Here is a 14630-nt window from a genome sequence, read left to right on the forward strand (position 1 = left end):
AGTAAATACAAAGGCATATAACTCATTCACTGTCCAGAAATTTTCAATCTACTATATATTCAGAGACAAAGTTTCTCTACAAATAGATGTGTTAATGAAAGGCTTATAATTTTTAGGCCTCAAATCATCTCTGCAATAGGCCTAAAACTAAACATGTGTTTCTGTGTAGTCTATTTTAGATGTTATAACTATTTTTTATTAAAAGTCCTCCAACCATGTACTGAATATTCTTTTTTAGAAAAACATATGTACATATATATACACATGTGCAAAGGTAGACCCAGTTAATATTACCAATGTAACATCGTGAAGGCTACCAAATATTAAATGTTTATTTGTAGCATTTCCATTTGAAAGGTACATGGCCCTAACAATAAAATAGTAAATGCATAAATAATTGCTGTCTAATGCCTTTTTGCAGCTTTCCAGATAAAATGGCATCAGTTGAAATTAAGTAATTTTGAACCCTCTCATTCTGCAAGAGAGAAGAAAATCTAAGAAAACTGAGTACTCTAAGGAAAATATGAATACAGAATTAGGTAAAACAGGTAGGAACTTTCCAAAGATAATTAGGCCATTCCAGATCCCAACACAAGGAGTATCTGCCAGTCCACCTCCTTCCAATAAAAATCACAATTTTTAAAAACCCTTTAAAAAGCATATCTTGTCACAGTTCTGCCTTCTGAATCCAATTAGCAATTTTATCACCTGATTTTATTAACATCTATTAATCATGAAAAACATAGTACTGGCATTCTATTGATCTCTTTCTGGTCTGTATTTATAAGGGAGAAAGCTTCTTATTTCTATTTACTAGCATGAAAGAAAAAGAGATTTAGGGCAAGACACTTAGCATAGAAAACTCATAAACTTCCACCTAAATAAGCAGTTACAGAAGAGCAGATGCATCTAGATTGCATTGGTAAACAGTGCTGTGTTATAGACCAATCAATACAGTTAATGCTAATTGTAATGTACTTTTGTCAAAATTGCACTTTGTCTTAATTTCTGATTTATGGCATTTTCCATAAAGTACTTCTGAAAATCTAGAGCTTATTACATTCAGTCCCTGCTAATGGGAGACTGACAGGATTGAAATAACATTCTAATCTGAGTATTCAGATATCAAGTTCAATATTCCTGTTGGCTCAGAAAGAACTAATGTTTACTAAGCCATCTCCCACCTGCCCCGGACTTTCTGTAACTGCATAAAATACCAGTGAGTCAAGACCAACAGGTCTTGACCCCAGACACATTTATAGAAAATACCAGAAGCATTTGTCTCAAGAGATAATATCCTTTCCATGTGCCTAGAGAAATATTTACAATGCATTGTGGAGTGCATTGATCATTTTGTTCAATAAATTGTGCATTTATAAAATAGGACAAGAATTAAAATTCAATTTTATTATTACAAGTGAATGGTTCTGTGGTTGCTCCTTGTATGTCAGGTCCCAGTCCTTGGGAAAATAAAAGAACTACAGGAGCCAGATCTACCCCACGTTCTAAAGAAATAGGAAAGTAGAAAAGTCCTGCCAGATCCTTCTACTCCCCACTGTCATTAGACTACTGCAAGGCACCAGCTGGGCAGATCTTTCTCCAATATTTTTCTCTCACTTCCCCTCTCTCTCTCTCCTTTCTTCCCCCTGAGCCCTTCCCACTCCCCTCCTCTTCTTCCTTCCCTCCCTGGCTGTCTTTCTTATTCTATTTATAAACTATCTGGTTCTCACTTACCTCTGTAAATATTTTTGGCTAGATAATTCACATCCTTTGGGGGCATTAAAAAAATTTAGCAAAATACCAGGTTCTGTACTAAGACATTTATAGAGGAGAATCTAATAATTTTCCATAGCTGTTCTTCCCAGCATGGTATGAAAATGCATTCAGTAGTTTAATTTTCTTTTCCTTCTTGTTGCCAGAATTATTTATTGCTGAAAACTGAAGAGTTGTATTATAGTTATTATTTCTTTTGATTGGTTTAAAATTTTTGTTTGATAGAAATCTTAACGAAAAAAAACTCACGAAGTTTAAATGTGGTTTGGAAAGGCAGCAGAGGGATTTGAAGAGAACAGATCTGATGAAAAAGAAAAATGTTTTAGCATTTTCAACCGTCCAGAGTAGAATCATTGAAAATCAGGATGTCTCAGAAGGAAACTGCAACAAAGTAAAAAGGTTTTATAAAAGAATACACAGCCATTTTGAGAGTCGTGTTGGAAAAGATAAGGTGATATTTTTTTATCTGAGGCTATAATGAAAAGACCAGAATTACAGGTGCAATCCCTCTTGGGAATCAAATTTTTTCCATGACAACAAACTAGATTTCCATCTCTGGCTAAACATCTTGAAAAAATGTAGAAATACAGAACTGATCATATAGAGTTGATTATATCACAGTTTGTGGAAAAACAATATGTAGCAAAGGACCAGTGTTATAATGTTGAGAACAGTCCCCACAAAATAATCTGAATGACTAGAGCTGAAAGTTTCCCAGACTATGACTATAAACAAATGACAACTGACATGAAATAAACAGATTACAGCACAATTTTTTTTTTCGATAGAGTCTCACTCTGTTGCCCAGGCTGGAGTGCAGTTGCCACGATCTCAACTCACTGCGACCTCCACCTTCCGATTTCAAGTGCTTCTCCTGCCTTAGCCTCCTGAGTAGCTGGGACTACAGGCATGTGCCACCACTCCAAAATTTTTGGATATTTAGGAGAGACGGGGTTTCACCACGTTGGCCATGGTTGGTCTTAAACTGCTGGTCTCAAGTGATCCATGCACCTTGGCCTCCCAAAGTGCTGGGATTAAAGGTGTAAGTCACCACACCTGGCCTATTACAGCACAATCTATTCATCATTACTATCTGTGGAGATTATTCTACCATCCATTCTGTAGCCACAGTTGCTGTCAACAGCCAAAGTGAATATGAACAGACAGTATCTTGTGTTGGAGGGAAACACAGATGAACTTTACCTCTTCTGCTCTTCCACTAACTAGTCATTTGATGTTGAGGGCCCTATAAACTCCCTGTCTCTTTGCTTCTTGTTTTCAAGTAGGAGTAACAATTCTGCCTTCTCTACTGCCTTACTGAGTTGTTATTGAGTATCAAATGATATGAAAGAAGAAGAACCTTAGAAATATTAAAAACATTATATAGCATTATTAGTATTTCTTGATCCAAGTTGCCAGAGTTTATTCTTACATTTGCTCAAGGTTCAGCTTTTAGAGCAAAATATGCCATTGATAGTAGGTTTATTGTCTTCCAAACTTCGTATCAACACATTCTGACTTTAAAAATAGCAAATTGACATGGTTTTTGCAAAGGGGACTTCTCTTTTGTTCTTGTCTTGCTGAACGTGCAAAAGTCCTATGTACAGTTTAATTTTTCATTTTTGTAGGTACCTTGGTGTATATATGTATGGTATACATGAGATACTTTAATGGAGCCATGCAATGCATAACAAACACATCATGGGAAATGGGGTAAATATCCTGTCAGGCATTTTTCCTTTCTATTACAATCCAGTTAGACTCTTTTAGCTACTTTAAAATGTACAATTATATTATTATTCACAATAGTCACCCTGTTGTGTGCTCGGACACTAGGTCTTACTCATTCTTTCTATGTTTTTGTACTCATTAACCATCTTCACTTCCTCCCAACCAACCCCCAACAACCCTTCCCAGCCTCTGGTAACCATTCTTCTATGCTGTATCTCCATGAGTTCAATCGCTTTGATTTTGATGTTTCCACAAATAAGTGGGAGTTTGATTATAAAATGCTTTGAGGCAGGCTTCTTTCTGTTTAATCTTTTTAGTGTTCTACAACCTTCTTGTACTTAAATACTGATACATTTCTCTAGGTTTGGAAAGTCCTCTAATTTTATCCCTTTGAATAAACTTTTGACCCCTATCTCTTTCTCTACCTCTGTTTAAAGGCCAATAGCTCTTAGATTTGCCCTTTTGAGTCTATTTTTCAGATCCTGTAGGCGTGCTTTGTTTTTCTTTCTTTTGTCCCCTGACTGTGTATTTTCAAATGGCCTGTCTTCAAGCTCACTAGTTCTTTCTTTTGCTTAATCAATTTTGCTATTAAGAGACTGATGCGTTCTTCAGTATGTCAATTGCAATTTTATAACTTTAGAATTTTTGCTTTTTAATTATTTCAACCTACTTGTTAAAATTATCTGATAGAATTCTGAATTCTCTCTCTGTGTTATCTCGAATTTCTGAGTTTCCGCAGTACAACTATTTCAAATTCTCTGTCTGAAAGGCCACATATTTCTGTTTCTCCATAATTGGTCCCTGGTGCCATATTTAGTTCTTTTGGTGAGGTCATGTTTTCCTCGATGGTCTGGATGCTTACAGATGTTCATAGGTGTCTTAGCACGAAACAGTTAGGTATTTATCATAGTCTTTGCAGTCTGGGCTTGTTCATGCCCATCCTTCTTGAGGAGGCTTTCTAGATTTTCAAAGGAACTTTGGCCCCAAGCCCAATAATGCTATGGTTCTTGCAGACTCAGAGAGGTACTGTCTTGGTGGTCTTGAATAAGATTCAGAATAATTCTCTGGATTGCCAGAGATGCTGGTTCTTTTCCCTTACTTTCTTCCAAACAAATGAAGTCTCTTTCTCTGTGCTGAGCCATCTGGAACTGGGAACAGGGGAAACAAGCACACTGTGGCCACCACCACTGGGACTGCACTGGTTCAGACCTGACGCCAGCAGAGTACTGGGTCTCACCCAAGGCCTGCGTAACCACTACCTGGCTACCACCTATGTTCACTCAAGTCCCTAGGGCTCTACGATCAGCAGGTGATAAAGCCACCCAGATTTGTGTCCCTCCATTCAGAGTGGTGAGTTCCCCTAGGCCTAGGGAAGGTCCAAAAATGCTGTTTGGAAGCCAGGGATTGAGTCAAAAACCTTAGAAATGCATTTGATGTTCTATTTTACTGTGGCTAAGCTACCACTCAAACCACAGTACAAAGCCCTTCCCCATCTTCCCTCCCCTTTCTATAGGCAAACAATCCTCTCCCTGTGGCTACCACTGCCACTGGCAAACAGAGGAGGTTTGCCAGGCCACCACTGATATTCATTCACTTAAGGCCCAAGGGCTCTTCAGCTCGTACTGAATGCTGCCAGACCTGGGACTCACCCTTTAGAGCCGTAGTCTCCCCTCAGGTCAAGGGCAGGTCCAGAAATGCTGTCTAGGAGCCTAGACCTAGACTTGGGAACTCCAACAGCCTGTTTGGAGCTCTATCCACCTGTGGCTGAGCTGGTACTTAAAGTGCAAGGCAAAGTCTCCTTTATCTTTCCCTCTGCTTTTCTCAAACAGAAGGGGCCTTTCCCCATAGCCACCACAGCTGGGAATGTGCTGGGTCACATCTGAAGCCAGCACATCTCAGAGTCTCACCTAAGGCCCATAGCACACTCCCTGGGTATTGCTGATTATTCAGGGTCCAAGACCTCGTTAGGCAGCAGGTTCCCTTTTGGTCCAGGGTGTGTTTCAAAATGTTGTTCATGAGCTAGGGCCTGGAATGGGGGCCTCATGACTCTGTCCCGTGCCCTACTGTGGCTGAGCTGGAATCTAAGATATAAGACAAAGTCCTCTTTACTATTTGCTCTCCTCTCCTAAAGCAGAATGAAGGAGTCACTTTCATTTGCTGCAAGCTGCAAGCTTCACTGCCTAGAGTTGGGAGAGGGGTGGCACAAGAACTTCCTGAGCCTTCCCATCTGGTATCTCCCTAGGTCATGTGTCACATGCCTAGGTCACATGCCACTAGGAGTTGCCTAGCAGTGTGTCCTAGACTGCCTTTCAAGTTTACCTAGGACCCAAGGCCATTTTGGCCCATGAGATGGTGAGGCTTGCTAAGAAACTCAAGTTCCAACCAGTGGGATGGGTGATTCCCCTCTGGCTAGATCTGGTCCAAATGCTCCCTCTATGTGTGGGCAGCAGCTGAGCACAGTAAGGCTTTGCTCTCCACTGTGACAGGGCAGTACTGAGTTTAATGTAAAGTGCCGCAGTCACTGTGCTCTCCCTCCCCCAAGTGCACAGACTCCCTCTCCACACTACATGGCCACTGCCAGAGGATAGGAGAGGGGTGGTATTATTGATTCAAGATTTTTCTACCCGCTTCAGTGCCTCTTTCAGCAAGAAGAGTTAAAACCAGGTACTGTGATTGTTCACCTGATTTTTGGTTCTCGTGATGGTGCGTTTTTTGTGTGTAGTTAGTTGTTAAAATGTAGTATTCCTCCTGTGGGGGATGAACAGTGAAGGCTTCTATTCAGCCATCTTGCTCCACCATATACTAATGTACAGATTTTTATTTTAGTATTCAGAAGACTTCGGGAAGAAGTTCACATTCAGAGACAACTTTCAAATCCCCTTCACAAGTACATCATTAGTGATGTTAACACAATATTAATACCATCTGCATTGATAAAGGCTGGATATTCCCTTATAGTCATGTCATATGCACATTGCAGTTTGCGAAAGAGACATAAATACTTCCTGGAAAAGCCAACGGTATGCTTCCTGAAAAAAGCCACCTTGGTGTAGTTACTAAGGGTATGGTCTTAAATATGGAGATTGGAAAGTCCATAGTCAGTACATACAGAGTTAATCAGGCACAGGGAAACAACTGCACCAACCCAATTCACAAGTCTGACATTAAGGAATCCAGAATGCCAATTTATTCACTTATGATAAAAAATATAATGCTCCATTGATGGATCTGGGCAGGCCAAGGCTCACTGGAAAGTTGCTTGATGGATATAGCATTAGAAGCTTATTGCCTGACCCAAATGGCTGCTGAGGTCAAGTCACCAGAGTACTGAGGAATATGTGTGCGCACAGGCCAGGCCCTTGAATCCACAGCTCAGGAAAACCAGTCTTCTGGACATAGCTAGAGATGGAAAGTCCATATTTTTCACTGTGCCCTGCCATACTGTCAATCAATCAGCTTTAAGACTTTTTTTTTCCTTTTGCCATAAAAATACTTTTTCTTCAAGTTTGACCTGGAAGATATTCTGCCTTCTTGAGATAATCATATATCTTTCCTTTGATATATTAAATGTTTGTTTTATAGAAACTCTTAGTGAGTAATCTGATATTTATCTCCAGATAATTGGGCTACACCTCATCCTTGCCCCAGGTAACATCAGCAACAATTCTTTCTCACATCTCCTGAGCTTTTTATATACTCTTAAACTTCTGGGCCTTTGAGCATGGTTTGGGTTGAAATGCTCACCGTGATCAATAAACTCCTGTGATACTTCAGTGTACCTTTAAAAGTTGATTCTTCTGTGCTTACTGGGTAAGCACAGGCTGGTGTTCACAGAAAAAGAACTACTTCACCAAACTCAGTAATACTGTCGGGCTTACGTCACTTTTCTTGGGTAGCCTTTCTCTCCAATGGAGAAAAATAGAGTGGAACATCCTAAATTTTGCAAGAGAGACAACATTGAAACAAATCTCCAAGGAACTATTCTAGTTCCCTGGTCCCACAGTAGCTGTGGGGCCTCCTCTTGGCTAGGAGGATTTAATTATACCACATTTTAAAAGTTGTATTTTATCGAATAAAATGTTATGTCACACTATTATTGTAACACTTTGAGATTCAAGGAACTACTCCAACCCAGCCACAGTGAGCTACGTTTTTAATTGCAGCTGGCATTCACTGAGGGCTTTCTATGTGCAAAGAAGTGTATTAAGCATTTTGCATGCATTTTTTCATTTATTCCTGACAATGAACTTACGATGAAGGTGGTTTTAATTATCCCCATTTTATAGTTGAGGAGACTGATGATAAGAACAGACAGATGGTAAGAGACAGAGCCAGGACATAAACCTACTGGTGAAATCTGAAACAGTATAGTGACAAAGGACTCTTCCATTTTCAACACGTTTTGTTTTTCACACAGTACTGATCTCTACAGTATACCTGGTCCTCATTGCAGAGATGGGTCTAGACGTTCTACAATTGCTAAGCATTTTAGCAAGATCTGTGCAAATAAAAAGTTAGAAAGCAGCCAGGCGCAGTCGCTCACACCTGTAATCACAACACTTTGGGAGGCTGAGGTGGGTGGATTACGAGGTCAGGGGTTTGAGACCTGGCTGGCCAACATGGTGAAACCCCATCTCTACTAAAAATATAAAAACTAGCCAGGTGTGATGGCACATACCTGTAGTCCCAGCTACTAGGGAGGCTGAGGCAGGAGAATCGCTTGAACCCAGGAGGCAGAGGTTGCAGTAAGCTTAGACTACACCATTGCACTCCAGCCTGGGTGACAGAAAAAGACTCCATCTCAAAAAAAAAAAAAAAAGGAAGCACAGAAATGTAGACTGTTGATACAGAAATATAGAAATTGTGCCAGGTACTCCCTGGATCTGCTATGGTTCCTAGTAGATGAAGCTGCCACAGAGCCATAAATGAAGCACTGTGATCTACTGTTCAATGCTTTGAGCCCTGTGAGGATAGTGTCACACAACTGAGAAGTAGTAAGAGTTGAACTGAAAAAAAAAAAGTAACCTATGAAGCCATGATTTTAGAAGGCTCATAGTTTCCTCATAATTTCCACAATATTAGACGTTTGCTGGTTGTATATACAGTCGTGCATCACTTGACTGGGGTGTAGGTTCTGAGAGATGAATCATTAGGTGATTGTCATTGTGTGAAAATTATAGAGTAAACTTACATAAGCCTAAATGGTATGACCTGCTATACACCTAGGTTATATGGCACAGCCTATTGTTCCTAGGTACAAACCTGTACTGAATACTGTAGGCAGTTGTACACAATGGTAAGTATTTGTGTATCTAAACATATCTAAATATAAAAAATGTACAATAAAATACAGTTATCTTATGGGATCATTGTATATGTGGCCTGTCATTGGCCAAAACATCATTATGCAGTGTATGACTATATTCACATTTTAGCCCATGTAGGGCTCATGTAGCAACACAATTGTACCCGAGAGCCCCAAAGAGAGAAACTTCTACCTAACCCAATCTCTTTTTTTTTTGCCTTATTTGCTTTTTATTTTTAATTAATTTTAAAATTTAAATTTTTACTTTAAATTTACATAATATTTACCATCTTAACGATTTTTAAGTATACAGTCCAGTAGCAGTAAATACAGTTTTCTAGTGCTAAATTCATTCACTGTCGTGCAACCAACTCCAAATCTTTTTCATCTTGCAGAAGTGTAACTCTGTACCCATTAAACAAGTGCCCATTTTTGCCTCCCACAGCCCCTGTCATCTCTCATTCTACTTTGTCTCTATGAATGTGACTACTCTAGCTAGGGACTGCATATTAATGGAATCACACAGTAAATGTCATTTTGTGACTGACTAATTTCACATAGCATAATGTCTCAAACTGCATCCACATTTTAGAATGTGGATTTAGAACCCAATCTCATAGAGTTAGAGACAGCAAATTTTTTTTCTTTCTAGAAAACAAATAGTTTCCATCATAAATGGACCATAATCCCTAGAGGTATTACCGTATCTTTATTCACACTATTTGATGAGCCAAAGGAAAGTATGTGTAGGCTATCACCAGCTCCCACTGGGGCACTCAGCCAGCTGTAATATCTAAACACAACCACTGTTCACAGTGTCCTTCTGTCTATTCAAAAACACATATTTGGCACCTACCATATGCTGGCCACTTAGCTATCAACCCTCAGTGTTTTACGTTTTACAAATATATCTAAGCACTAAAAATCATTTGGCCAGTGTAAAAATTTTAGACCTATGCTTTAATAGGTATATGACTTGCCACTTAGTCAGATGAGTGCTCTGATGTGTAATTTGAACAGGGGAAGTGTGCCTTTTAGAATCAGAGGACACTCAACCATTGAAATTGGTTTTTTTTCTCTCCCTTCCTTGTCTGTCCTTCCCCCAAACCTATCTCCAAGTCATCTTCTCTCAACCCCTCCACACAAACACACACTTAATCATAAGCAAAGCTGTAGTGTAGCTACTCACATGGCGACTTCATCATTAAGATATATCACTTCACAGCACCTTATGGTGATAGTAGGATCCTCCCCCATCACCCTTTGATTAATACTTAACATCTCTCACACATGACTACCCAAGAAACTCTTTCAGGGGAGGAAACAAAATTACCCCCTCTTTAACAATGATCCAGCAGAGAAAATGAGATTGCCCAACACATTATAACTTCCATTCAGCACAGCCACATGCTCTCTCTTGAGAAAGGATGGAAAATGAGCTGCCAACTAAAAGCTCCTGAAGAATGTCACAATTACAACTTTTCACTGGTGCTCCCAGTGACAGTACTTCTGACCTAAGACAACTGAGACACACAGGCTGTACTCCTAAGCCTGCTCATTAGCCTAATGAGGATGGAGTCAGGCAAAGAGTTAATTTGACTAATTTAATCAGCATGCCCTCTGATGTGTCTACTGGGAGAACTCCAAAGTGACGGAGACAAACACAGAAACACACAGTGGAAAGGGGATTTACTGAGCTGTACTTGTGATTAGGCAGAGTCACAGTTTGAAAACATAATGGAATCAAAGCTGGAAAGAACCTTAATGATTGCTTAAGCCAATCACATCATTTTATAAGGTCTTAGAGAGGTTAAGAAATCATTATAAACATAAAATGTATTGTAAAATGAGTAATAAATGAGAAAACATTTTATAAATTGTACACTGCTACTATGTATGTATATTAGTTTCCCCCAAACAATATAGAATTTAAACAGTGGATACACTGTTATGTATTTTCATAAAACAAATATTATACATAAGTTTCTTCTCCTCCTTCTTCCAGACGTCTGATTGTTTAGCTCTGTCAACACACTTCAAATTCACTCATCTGATAAAGATATAATTTAAAATTATTAGTTTAAAAAATTATTCAAACTTTTTCTGTACTTGTACACTCTAAAAAAATAAAGCATTGATGGGTGTTATTTGATGATGAATATAAATTTTAGTTTTACCAAAATTAAGGATTTTTAGTTAATACTTAGTGTGAATGATTTATGCTTTTGATAAATGGTTTTCGATTTCTTAAAAGTTCCACCTTAAAATGAATAACATAAAATATCTATTTAATATTGGCAGTACTTCTGACAGCATGCCTTGATCTTACAATTAGAGATTAAGCCACAATTACCCCTCACATTCAGTATTTCTGAGAGAGTTGATTGAGGGTTTTCTGGACAATGGAATGTCATTTGCATTGATTATTTTATTATATTAATTTTCTCATCACTTTTCCTTTTTTTTTTTTTATTTGAACACTATTAGGGAAGTTTTTTTCAACAGGCTCAAGCCTAAAGGGATATAAAAGAAAATGAATAGAGTTTTTCCTGTTAAAGACAAGCAAGGAAGGAAGGAAGGGAGGAAGGAAGGAAGAGAGGAAGACAGAAAGAAACAGAGAGAGAAAGAAAAACAAAGAAGAAAGAAGAAAATAAAAAAGGAAATAAAAAAAAAAGAAAAGCTTATGAGGCTACTAAGCCTTATGGCTATAAATTGGTTCTGTTCTTTTTTCCTTGATGGTAGTTTGCAGAATTAAAATAATATGGGAAAATTTATATTTTGAGTTTGATTCTTTTAAAAAATGGATCTTCTGTAATATCCCTTCTATTTGAATGATATTGCCAGCCAGTATTGCAACCGTCAGACCAGACACTGCATAATATTTCTTTTTTGTAAGCTTCCTTAAAAATAATTCTCTATTTTCAATTATTAATGGAGATCTGATTATGCCTACTAAGTATAAAGTTTATGCTCTTGCAGGAGACAGACATTAAATTCATTAAATAAATATGACTATAGAATACAAGTGCAATAAAGGAAAAGAATGGTGTTCTATGATAGAAAAAAAAAGGATAATCCATTTGTAATTGTCATCAGGGAAGGCCTCTCCGAGAATTGCAAAGAGCAGAGACAAGTTAGGTGAGAAGAGGAGAGGGACCAGACAAAAGCAACAGTATGCAAAAGATTCTGAAGCAGGAAAGACCTTGGTGAATTCAAGGACTATCAGTCAAGGTCAGCATAGCTGGAATAAAGGAAAAAGGGCCTAGGATGAGCTTGGAGAGGTGGCCAGTGTCCATATGGGAGAAGGTTGAAGAGTGAATGGAGAACTTGATATAGAATGGTGATGGAAGGAATGCAGGATCAAATTCCTCTGCCCCCTTCCAAATACCCATCAGAAAATGACAGAAAGTGATTTTTTATAAAAGGCATAAATCCCCCAGAACAAAGAGAGATGCAGGTGAAACAATAGAATCTTTGGAGTTTGAAAAGCATGTTAAAAGTGGTTTTATCAAATCTGAGACAGGCCACAGCACAGAAAGCTGAGAAGTTACCCAGTTTACCAAGTTACCTGGTGAAATGGGGGAAAGGCAAGGCTAAAAACAAAAGGACTGGTTAAAATGCCATTCAAGGAGCGCTTAAACTGTACCAGCCAGGAAGGAATGTAATACAGAGAATTAGCAGCCTAACTGGAAAGACTGGAGCAGCACAGTTCAGGGAAAGCCATGGCTATTCCCAAGACTTGTCACCTATCAGTCAGGAAGTTACAACAACTTCAGAAAATTTCAGAGGTGACTATAGCTATCTGAAGCATCATAGCAGGAGATTTGCAAATAAACACCCTGAGACTGTTGTAACATTTCACGTTTACTGAAATCTGCAAAATTGCCTACGGTTGCTGAAGGCAATAATATGGTTTGTGCCTTTCTTATGCCTTCCAAATCTTGAGGTGTGCCTCTCATTGTCAGACTTCAATCCGAAACATGACCAGCAAATGACTCTGGGAACACAGTTCCTGGTCTTCCAGCCCCTGAATTATGAGAGGGTATAGAAGAGACACGATGGCAGGAGGAGCAGGAGTAATGGAGCTGAGCTGCCGTCTGTCAGGCCAGCAGAGAGGGCCTCCTGGACCCCATTCCTCATCTGTCCAACTGGGTAATTGCCCCTACCTGGTGCAGGCTGGTGAGGTATAAGACAGATGATCTCTAGACTGGAGCACTAAACTCAGTTGATGGCAGGGATACTGTTCTTAAAACAGGGCAGCTAAGAGAAGATGAACATATTAAATGTTCAGACCTTCTAGCTCTCTTTTCCCATTAACTCCTGTAGGTATTAGCCAGGTTTTTACCTTCTGGGCCAGATATTGGAAGAGCTTTCCCTAGACAATCTTACCAACCCCCAAGAGAAAAGACCTGAGAAATACAGATATCTTTTCCAAAAAAGACCACGTCAAATTACTTTATAGAGAAGCCTACAGTGCAAAACCAACTCATGGGTATAAATCTTTAAATGACTATTTAATTCCCCATATTAGATATAAGCCAAGTATCACCATCATTTGAGAAGGGCAACAGATAGGAATATCAGAGCCCAAGACTCATGGAATACAGAGGCTACAGGGGAGAGAGGAAAAAATCAAAAAGCAAAACCATTAGTAAGTATCACCAGAGAGGAAAAGGAATATGGAAACACAAATAGGATGCTTTTTACGGGCTGGGCTTGGGGTGAATTAAATATGACAGCAGAACCAAAAATCTTAATAGAAATTTTAGAAAATAGTTACAAAAATATTTCAGAAATTGGAGTAAAAAGACAGATTAAAAAATTATTTTAAGAGAAAAAAAGATGTTTCAAATAATAGAAACCATAAAAAAGAAAGAAACGAAGAAATTAGGAGGAGGAGAAAGTACAGTAGGAATAACTCAAGATAATATACCAGAAATGAAGGATATTGCACTCAACTCAAGAAAAAAAAAAAAAACAGACCCACACCAAGCTACATTAAAACACTGGGGACAAAAAGAAAATCTTACAAACTTTTAAGAAACAAACAAACCCAGCACTTACATAAGAGATTGAAAACCCTTTCTGGAAACACACACACACACATACACACACACATTATAAATATTTTAGGCTTTTGGGGCCATACAGTATCTGTCAAAACTACCCAGCTCTGCTCTTGTTGCATGAAAGACAGCAATAGAAAGCATGTAAATTAATGAGTCTGGCTGTGTTCCAATAAAGCTTTATTAACAGAAATAGACATTGGGCTGGATTTGTCCTGTGGGCAGTAGTTTGCTAACCTCTGACTTATATAAAGTATCAAGAATCAGAATGGCACCAGACTTTACAATAAATAGGCTGAAGACTAGATAACTTGCTCAATGTTGATAAAATTCTGAAATTTATCTTTAACTTATCATTCTATTCCCAGCCATATTATCAAACAAACATGAGAGGCAACTATCTCTCTTTATCTCCCATTGGCCTTTCCTCAGGAAGCTAACCAACAGTGGGCTTTATCAAAATCAGAAAACAAAATAAAGACATGGGATCATAAAACTAGACATTCGGTTCCATTTCTTGGTTCTGCAGATTATGTCAAAGCAAAATACAAAGTCTGCAAGTCACTCAGTAGAGAGGACAAGTGCTCTAGATTGAAGCAGATCATTCAACTCTGGTAGAAACTGCTTCAAGAAGATAAAATCGGAGTGACATCACCAAGATGGCCAAGTAGAATCCCCTAGAGCTTGTCCTCCCAGCAAAGACAGCCAAAACAACAAATAAACAACTAGATTTTAATGAAAATAGCAAAAGGAAA

This window comes from Aotus nancymaae, unplaced genomic scaffold (assembly GCF_030222135.1).
Source record: "Aotus nancymaae isolate 86718 unplaced genomic scaffold, 86718_ANA_hifiasm-v0.15.2.pri h1tg000009l, whole genome shotgun sequence".
Classification (NCBI taxonomy): Eukaryota; Metazoa; Chordata; class Mammalia; order Primates; family Aotidae; genus Aotus; species Aotus nancymaae.